Genomic DNA, 8,384 nt, shown 5'->3' with positions numbered 1-8,384 from the left:
AATCAAGAGGAAAATGAGAGACGGAATCGGAGAAAAAAAAAAAACGGGGGAAGGTATAAATGAGTTAAAAATTAAACGGGAAGACGGAAGATGAAGAAAAGAATAAGTAAAAGGAAAAATGGAAAGAAACAAAAGAAAAAGACGTAAGAAATAGACACAGGAACGAAAGAAGGGAAAGAGAAAAATAAGAAAAACAAAAAGGAAAAAGAGGAAATACAGACACAAAGGGAGAGAGAGAGAGAGAGAGAGAGAGAGAGAGAGAGAGAGAGAGAGAGAGAGAGAGAGAGAGAGAAATTTAAAAAGAAAAGAAAATTAAAAGGAAAAAAAAGGAACAATAAAAAAAAGGAAGATGAGAAAGGAGGAGGAGGATAAGAGAGAAACCTAACTACCTGAAAGCATAAAGGAGAGGAAACACTAGACTCGCAAAACCCGGAAATCTCTTCAATTATAACCCTAGTCGGTGATTATTCCTGTTACCTTCGCTTCCCGTAACACTTAAGCAAGGAGGCGACAACAGCAGCGCATTAAGAGGGAAGCAAGTCAGGATGTCGTTTCTCGGGGTAATGGAATGAAGAGTAGGTAGTGTGTGTGTGTGTGTTGGGGGGGATTGTTGTGGGGGAAGTGAATGGGGGAGAGGGGAAAAATGGAATCGCGTGTTGAATGATTGTTAAATGTGATCTTTGTTTTTTTTTTATGGGTTATGTTTTTATTTATTTGTTTTCTTATTGTTTTTTATTTTTTTGTTCGTAGTTGCTTTCTTTGTTTTGGTCTTGTTTGTTTTGGTCTTCTTTGTTTTGGTCTTGTTTTTCGCTTTTACTGTGTGTTTTTGCTTTCTCCTTCCTCCTCGTCTTCTATTTCTTCTCTTCTCTTTCTCTTCCTCTGCCTTACTCCCTCTTCCTGTTACTCTACCTCCCCCCCCCACTCTCTCCCTCCCTCCTTTACATTACCGGACCGTCTCACTTCCCATAACTGTGCATCACGCGTGTCTGGGAGATGGCGCCCCAAGAGGTATTGTGCCCCGCGTTAAGGTGTACGTGGCGGTAATGTGTAGGTGGTTGGGGCGCTGAATGGCGACGCTACACTACGCACACTCAAGTGAATATCGTAGTAGTAAAGACGCTTGTACTTGTAACCTCGATATAGTAACCATGAAAATGACGTTAGGTTAGGTTAGCTTAGTTTGGTACCAAGGTTGTCAGTGTTATTTCGTTATGGATATTACTAATTGATTATAGTAAGGTTATTGATTTTTTTTTTTTTGCTTTTCTTTCGAACTTAAAGAGGTAAAAGATGTTCGCTACTCATCTACAATTGTATCTTGTTTCCATTTTATACGCATTGCAGTGACTGGAGAGCAAAGACAAGAAAACGTAGGAAGAACAAACAAGGAAAGCCTTTTACAGATTTACCGTAAAGAAACATGTCTATTTCTTGTCAGATAATCACTACAGAAACCTTAGAAAAAAAAAGTGGTTAAAAGTGGTTAATTTCTTACGGGAGAGAATTTCTTTTTTCCATAACATACATCTGATCTGTCACTCTTTATTATTTACTAACTTATTTTTCCATATATTCATGTACTTCTGTTTCTTACCTGTCAGTGGATGTTTTTCCTGAGTCCCACCACACGCAGGTAAATCTTTCCTACCTGACCCTCATTAATGGCCCAGCTGCAGGTTTGCCAGGTATTATGGAGATTACCTGTTGCCATTATTGCCCTTTAGTTTTTCCCTCCCCGCGCCTCTCGTTCCTCATCCCGGAGTATTAGTGGAGGGGAAAATATGCGTGTAGTGTTTTCCCTTGATTTTTTTCCTTTTTTTTTTCTGAGGGATTAGTATTGTGTGTATTTTTTCCCTATTTATTTTTTCCCTGAGTGCAGTTTTGGGTCAATGGCTCGTGTGTGTGTGTGTGTGTATTTAAACGAGACTGATTCCTCATTTGTGATTTACATATTTAACAAGGTATGGCATGACTCTCTCTCTCTCTCTCTCTCTCTCTCTCTCTCTCTCTCTCTCTCTCTCTCTCTCTCTCTCTCTCTCTCTCTCTCTCTCTCTCTCTCTCTCTCTAATAACAGAACACAAGACTAACAGACCAACATTAAGCACCTTTTCTCTCCTTCACTCTCTTTTCCTTCCTTCCTCGCTCTCTCTCTCCCTCTCCCTCCCTCGTCCATCTTTCTCTCCTCACATCCATTTCTTTGCGTATTTTTCGAGTCGTCACCTCCTCGTGTAATAAATCTTTAGCTTGTACCCCCATTAGTGTGTGTGTGTGTGTGTGTGTGTGTGTGTGCGCGCCTGCCTCCCGTTTATCTTTCTCTCACCATGTTTCTCTCTCTCTCTCTCTCTCTCTCTCTCTCTCTCTCTCTCTCTCTCTCTCTCTCTCTCTCTCTTGCCCTAGTTTTCTTTAATTCTTGTTAATTCCCTCGTATTTTCTTTACTGACCTTTCACCTCCTCCTCCTCCTCCTCTCCCTCCTCTCCCTCTTTCTCTTCCATGTTGGTATTTCAAGGACACGTACAAGGCAGGCAAAGATTTGTCTCAATTCCTGCCCCACAAACACAAGACGCGAGCATTTAGCATTGTTTACATCCCCCTTCCTTCATGCAACAGCGGCAGGAGAGGAGGGAAGGAAAGGGGAAGGTAAGGGGAGGGGAGGGAAGGGAGGGGAGGGGAGGGGAGGGGAGAAGTGTGGATAATGAGGAGAAGCAGCAGCAAATGAAAGAGAATGGAGGGTAAGGAAAGAAATGGAAGAGAAGGGGACAGGTTTACGTAACGAAGGGAAGAAAAGGGAAGGGAAAGGAAGGGGGTGTAGGTAACGAAAGGAAAGGAGGGAAGGGAAGTGAGAAATGGCGATACGAAGGATTATGAAGGGGAAGGGAGGAAGGTGAAGGAAAAGTGGGTTTTGGAAGAATGGAAATTAAAGGAGGCATGATGTAATGGAAGGAGGAAAGAAAGGAAGGGAAGAGGAGCAGAGCAATATGGGATAAAGATGAAGAGGAATAGGAGGACGAGGAGAAAAATAAGAATTAGAAAGAATTAGAGAGAGAGAGAGAGAGAGAGAGAGAGAGAGAGAGAGAGAGAGAGAGAGAGAGAGAGAGAGAGAGAGAGAGATTAGCATAGAACATTCATGAAAATCTCTTTTAATGTCGTTTACGTGATGTCCTCGAGAGAGAGAGAGAGAGAGAGAGAGAGAGAGAGAGAGAGAGAGAGAGAGAGAGAGAGAGAGAGAGAGAGAGAGAGAGAGAGAAACGAGGCAGCAAGTAAAGGAAATGGCAGTGAATTATAACAGAAAGGGAGAAAATGAATGAGAATGAAGCGGAGACAAAGGAACAAGAGAGAGAGAGAGAGAGAGAGAGAGAGAGAGAGAGAGAGAGAGAGAGAGAGAGAGAGAGAGGGGGTAGGGGGAAAAGAATAGAGGACAAATGTGGTGGAAATGAAACACACACACACACACACACACACACACACACACACACACACACACACGTCCCTCACCACTCTCTAATCTGGTACAAAAGCAAGAACAATCTGCAGCAAACATATCGTATCTCTCGTAAGTGGATAATGGAAGTTACTTTGGTTTTTCTACATTTCATTGATAAATTTCACTGGTGGCCGTATTGGTGGATGTTTGGTGTGTGTGTGTGTGTGTGTGTGTGTGTATGTGTGTGTGTGTGGTTTTTTTCTTCAAGTACAGTTCATGGTGATTGACTTTTGTTTTTAGTTTAATTACTGTTTTTTTTTTTTTAATGATCCGTTACTAATCAGTCAGGTGTTAGATATTAATGAGTACACAATAAGTTAAGCCAAGTTATTATTAATATTTTCTTTTATTTCGATGTATTCTGATGTATTCTGATTTTTTTTTTTTTTTTTTTTGCACCATTTATTTTGTACCGTTCCTTTTATGTACCAGTTTATCGTTACCAATTAAATTCTGCCATTTTTTTGTCTATTTTTTTTTTTAATCCTTTTTTTTTATTTCCCAGTCTATTTTTATATTTTTTCTATTTTTTTATTTATTTTTTTTATACATTCCCAAGTGACTACAAAAAGTCACTACATTATTCTCACCACCACCACCACCACCACCACCACCTCATCAGAACAAGTAGTACCGGTAACTCCTCTGGCTTTTCATTACCTGCCGCCTTCATGCCTTCCATCTCGTCGCAGTGCTTAGAGTGATTACTGCTCATTAATGGGGAGGAGGCGCTCGCGTACCTTGCCTCTCATAACAATGCGTGTATTAAGCTGTGGACTGCGGGTGTCTTGCTGTCTGTTACTCATCGTTGTTCTTTTGTAATTCTTTGTGATGTTCTTGTGGTCCTTTTGTTTGTCTGTCTGTTTGTATTTGTCTATCTCTATGTATCTATCTATATTTTTTCTGTCTTTGTCTTTCTCTCTGTTTGTCTGCGTCTTTGTCTGTCACGTGTGTGTGTGTGTGTGACTGATTTGTTACGTAAGTGCTTTTTTTCTCTTTCTCCAAGATACGGCGGCGAGTCAGCTGGTTACATCGTCTCCTGCAGTAACACATTTCTTTTAACGTAAGTACGGATGTAAAAAGCCGCGCGGTACTTATGTTTTTTTCTGAACAATGACTGGGGAGGAAATGTTGTACTTTTTCTATTGCTTCATTTTACTGGTATTTTTTATTTATTTATTTATTATTTTTCTTTCACTGGTTGATGTTATATGGAAGATATTTATAAGTCCCTGAATTAGTAAGAAGGATAGAGTATAGATTGCGGGAAGGAGGGGTGGAAAGTGCATTAATGTTAAGGCAGAAGGAGGAGGAGGGGGAAGAGGAGGAGGAGGAATAAAGAGAGGAATACAAAGGAAATAAATGACCAAGATAATGGGAATGAGAGGTATTTAAAGAATGCTAAAATGAGAGAGAGAGAGAGAGAGAGAGAGAGAGAGAGAGAGAGAGAGAGAGAGAGAGAGAGAGAGAGAGAGAGAGAGAGAGAGAGAGAGTCAGCAAATAAATTAATAAAATAAGTAAATAAACCTTAAAGAAACAGATACATGTAAAACCAACAAGGGATTTCGATAATAGATCATCTCTTCGCTAAATTTAACTTGACATGTCTGACCCACTGAGTGCCGCCCCGCCCACCTGTGACTCCACCCCCTAAGGAATAATTAAGAGTGTAATTACCTGGCCATAAATAGACATGACCCTAAAACGTCGTAAAAATTGTACCGTTAATGTATTTTATTTGATTTTTTATAGATTATTTGATAGTTTATGATTTGTAGTCCTTGTTGTATTGTAGTCCTTGTTGTAGTGTTGTGTGGTGTGTGGAAGAGAAGGAAGAGGAGTTGGAGGAGTGAAAAATTAATGAGAGAAGAAAGAGGAGGAATGAAGAGAGGAATGCAAAGAAATACATAGGAATGGAAGAAGGAAAGGAAGGAGGAGCAGCAGGAGGAGGAGGAGGAGGAGGAGGAGGAGGAGGAGGAGGAGGAGGAAAATGAAAATAAACTTTAATAATGAAAGAATGGTAAGATGGAAGGGAACCAGAAGAGGAGAATAGAAGAGAAAGAGGAAAGGTAGGGCAATTTTCTCTCTCTCTCTCTCTCTCTCTCTCTCTCTCTCTCTCTCTCTCTCTCTCTCTCTCTCTCTCTCTCTCTCTCTCTCTCTCTCTCTCTCTCTCTCTCTCTCTCTCTCTCTCTCTCTCTCTCTCTCTCTCTCTCTCTCTCTCTCTCTCTCTCTCTCTCTCTCTCTCTCTCTCTCTCTCTCCACTGGATGTTGTCAAGAGGGAAGACACTGGGATGAAAATGGTCTTAGTGTCCTCTTGCCTCCTCCTCCTCCTCCTCCTCCTTCTCTACCTGCTGCTCAGAATTCACCGCAGGGACTCGCCTAGTGGAGGAGGAATTGTTCGTTATCAGTTTTCAGTTTTTTCTTCTTAAAATACGCCACGGTAATACAGCGTTGTGAACTTTTTTTTTCTTATTTTTTAATTTTGGAATAGAAGAAATCAGGTCTTGGTGGAGGGATGTTTGTGTGTGTGTGTGTGTGTGTGTGTGTGTAGGTGTGTGTGTGTAGGTTTTGTTTTTGTCGTTTTGGGAACATAAAAAACTAAAAAAGAAAATCATTAGTCTTGGTAGAGGCTTGATTTTGTGTGTGTGTGTGTGTGATCTGCTATTATTAGTATTGTTCTAATAACTTTACCTGGAACCTAACCTAATTCATTATATCTGACAAACTTTATTTCTGTGGTCAATAAAAATCTAATGTAAAAAAAAAAAAATGTGTGTGTGTGTGTTTATTTGTGTGTGTTGTTGTGGGTTTTGTTTATAGTATTCCAGCAAGTTCCTTTTTCTTTTTTTCATTTCGTCATGGTTGCAATATTTCCAGTCTAGATATCGTGTTGAGAGGGTAACGTCCTGTCCTGCTTCCCTCGAGTGTTCGTTTTATTCCGGTTGCGTTGATATGCATGCGTTAATTTCAGGGAATGCGAGCTAACTAGTATTATTTCTGTCTGTGTATCGGAGTTTTACACATGTTAAAATTAATGTGTGCTTTTAATGTTTTTTTTTTTAGTTGCAAATATTTTTCTTGTTCTCATTTATCTAAGTAATTTGTATAATCATTTTTTTTTATGGGAGGGGTCTGGTATATAATTATTATACATATTTTTCACAGCGTTCGTATGTTCACTGCTGTGTATGCGACATAATTTCAGTTTTTTTTTTCCTTTTTTTTTTTTTACGTATGGGTGAGACCGGCCAAGGACTAAAAAAGGAAAAGAAAACGGAAAACAAAAGAAAACAAGGCAAACTCATCATATCGTTGAAAAAAAAAGTAGAATTTTCGAGAGAGAGAGAGAGAGAGAGAGAGAGAGAGAGAGAGAGAGAGAGAGAGAGAGAGAGAGAGAGAGAGAGAGAGAGAGAGAGAGAGAGAGAGAGAGAGCAATTTATTATCTGTGTATTTCCTGGTTATCGTCACACACCTTCCTTGGCTTATTATCTCTAGTTTATTACCTCATTTCTCCTCGTATCTTCCGTAATGTTCTTTTAACTGTCAATATCTATCTACTTTTCCAGTGCCAGAATCTGCGTCCTGTATTTTTCATTCTTGTTATGCATTTGATAATCTGAACATGTCTCTCTTCTTGTAATATTTTCTCTCGTATACATTTAACTATTTGTATTTTGCTCTTTAAGCCTTAGGGTCTTTTAAATTCCCTTTTTATTGTGTATATGATCATGACAACATTTTTATTTTTAGGTGTGATATCTTTTCGCATATACTTTTAGCTATCTTCTGTATTTATTTAATATTATTTTCTTTACGCTAGAAGTTGAGTCATTCATGTTATTTTTGTTGTGCATTTGATCGTTCATATATTTATAAATTTTCATCTGTCAGTGCTATTAAATTCGTGTCCTTTAGCATTTAACGATCTGTATTTATCTGTCATTATTTTTTTCTTTACACGAGGGGTCGAGAAATTCATACTTGTTGTTCATTTGATTATTTCTATATTTGCCTTTTTTCCATCTGGTGTTGTTAGTGTATCCTTGCCCTTGAACTGGATCTTGTTACCTTATCTGTCGTGAAGCTAATCAGGTGTACATTTATTTATTTATTTATTTTTCATATATCAAGGAGACTGGCCAAGGAAAAAAAGAAAAGAACAAAAAAGTGCGCTTAACTTGCCCAAGAAGTCGAAGAATGAGTCATAAGAAGTTGGCCAATTTAGTTCCACAAGTCGAGAGAAGTTGTCATTGCCATTTGTCTCCAGCAGCCAGTGCCGCGTGTCTTAATTATGTTACCTTATCTATCATACCTGCCCTACCTGAACTGCTCAACACTTTCTTCTATTAAATTTTCTATTCTTCTATTAAATTTTCTATTCCCGATCTTTCATCCGCGTGGTCTTAATTATGTTACCTTATCTATCATACCTGCCCTACCTGAACTGCTCAACACTTTCTTCTATTAAATTTTCTATTCTTCTATTAAATTTTCTATTCCCGATCTTTCATTTGTCAGTGTTTAGTATATGACTTCTTTCTGTCAATATAATACGTGCATGGATTCTTACTTGATCATTTCTACCTGTCCTACCTAACCTGCTCATCACACTACTTTTTAATCATCATTTTTTATTGATTTTCTTTCATCTGTCCGTGTTGTGTTTACGTTACCTGTCAGCATTATCACTATCTTGTCACCTGATCTGTCCTGCGTGTCCTAATTTTACTCAATGCACTCCAGATTAATTCGAGATATGTAAGCCGTTTACTTGAGTTTTTTTTAATTTGTCTGCTGTGGAGCTACGGTTCGGCAGACAGTTGCTAAGAAGAAAAAAATACATTATTCCTTATAATAGTAATAAATCTCTACTTACTTATCTCACCTGGTCAATATTATACT

General features: G+C 38.8%; 1 long non-coding RNA gene across 2 annotated transcripts in view; it reads left to right on the top strand.

The window, feature by feature from the left end:
- LOC135111412 (uncharacterized) overlaps positions 1–7,671 on the top strand; it is a 46,582-nt gene extending 38,911 nt beyond the window's left edge. For both annotated transcript variants that reach the window (XR_010273732.1, XR_010273733.1), the window contains exons 3-4: positions 4,489–4,545; positions 7,614–7,671. This is a non-coding gene — a long non-coding RNA (uncharacterized LOC135111412). The remainder of the gene's footprint in view (positions 1–4,488; positions 4,546–7,613) is intronic.
- The last annotated feature ends 713 nt before the right edge of the window (positions 7,672–8,384 follow it).

The sequence above is a fragment of the Scylla paramamosain genome, chromosome 22 (assembly GCF_035594125.1).
Source record: "Scylla paramamosain isolate STU-SP2022 chromosome 22, ASM3559412v1, whole genome shotgun sequence".
In the NCBI taxonomy this organism is placed as follows: domain Eukaryota; kingdom Metazoa; phylum Arthropoda; class Malacostraca; order Decapoda; family Portunidae; genus Scylla; species Scylla paramamosain.
This window is presented reverse-complemented; position numbering and strand designations above follow the sequence as displayed.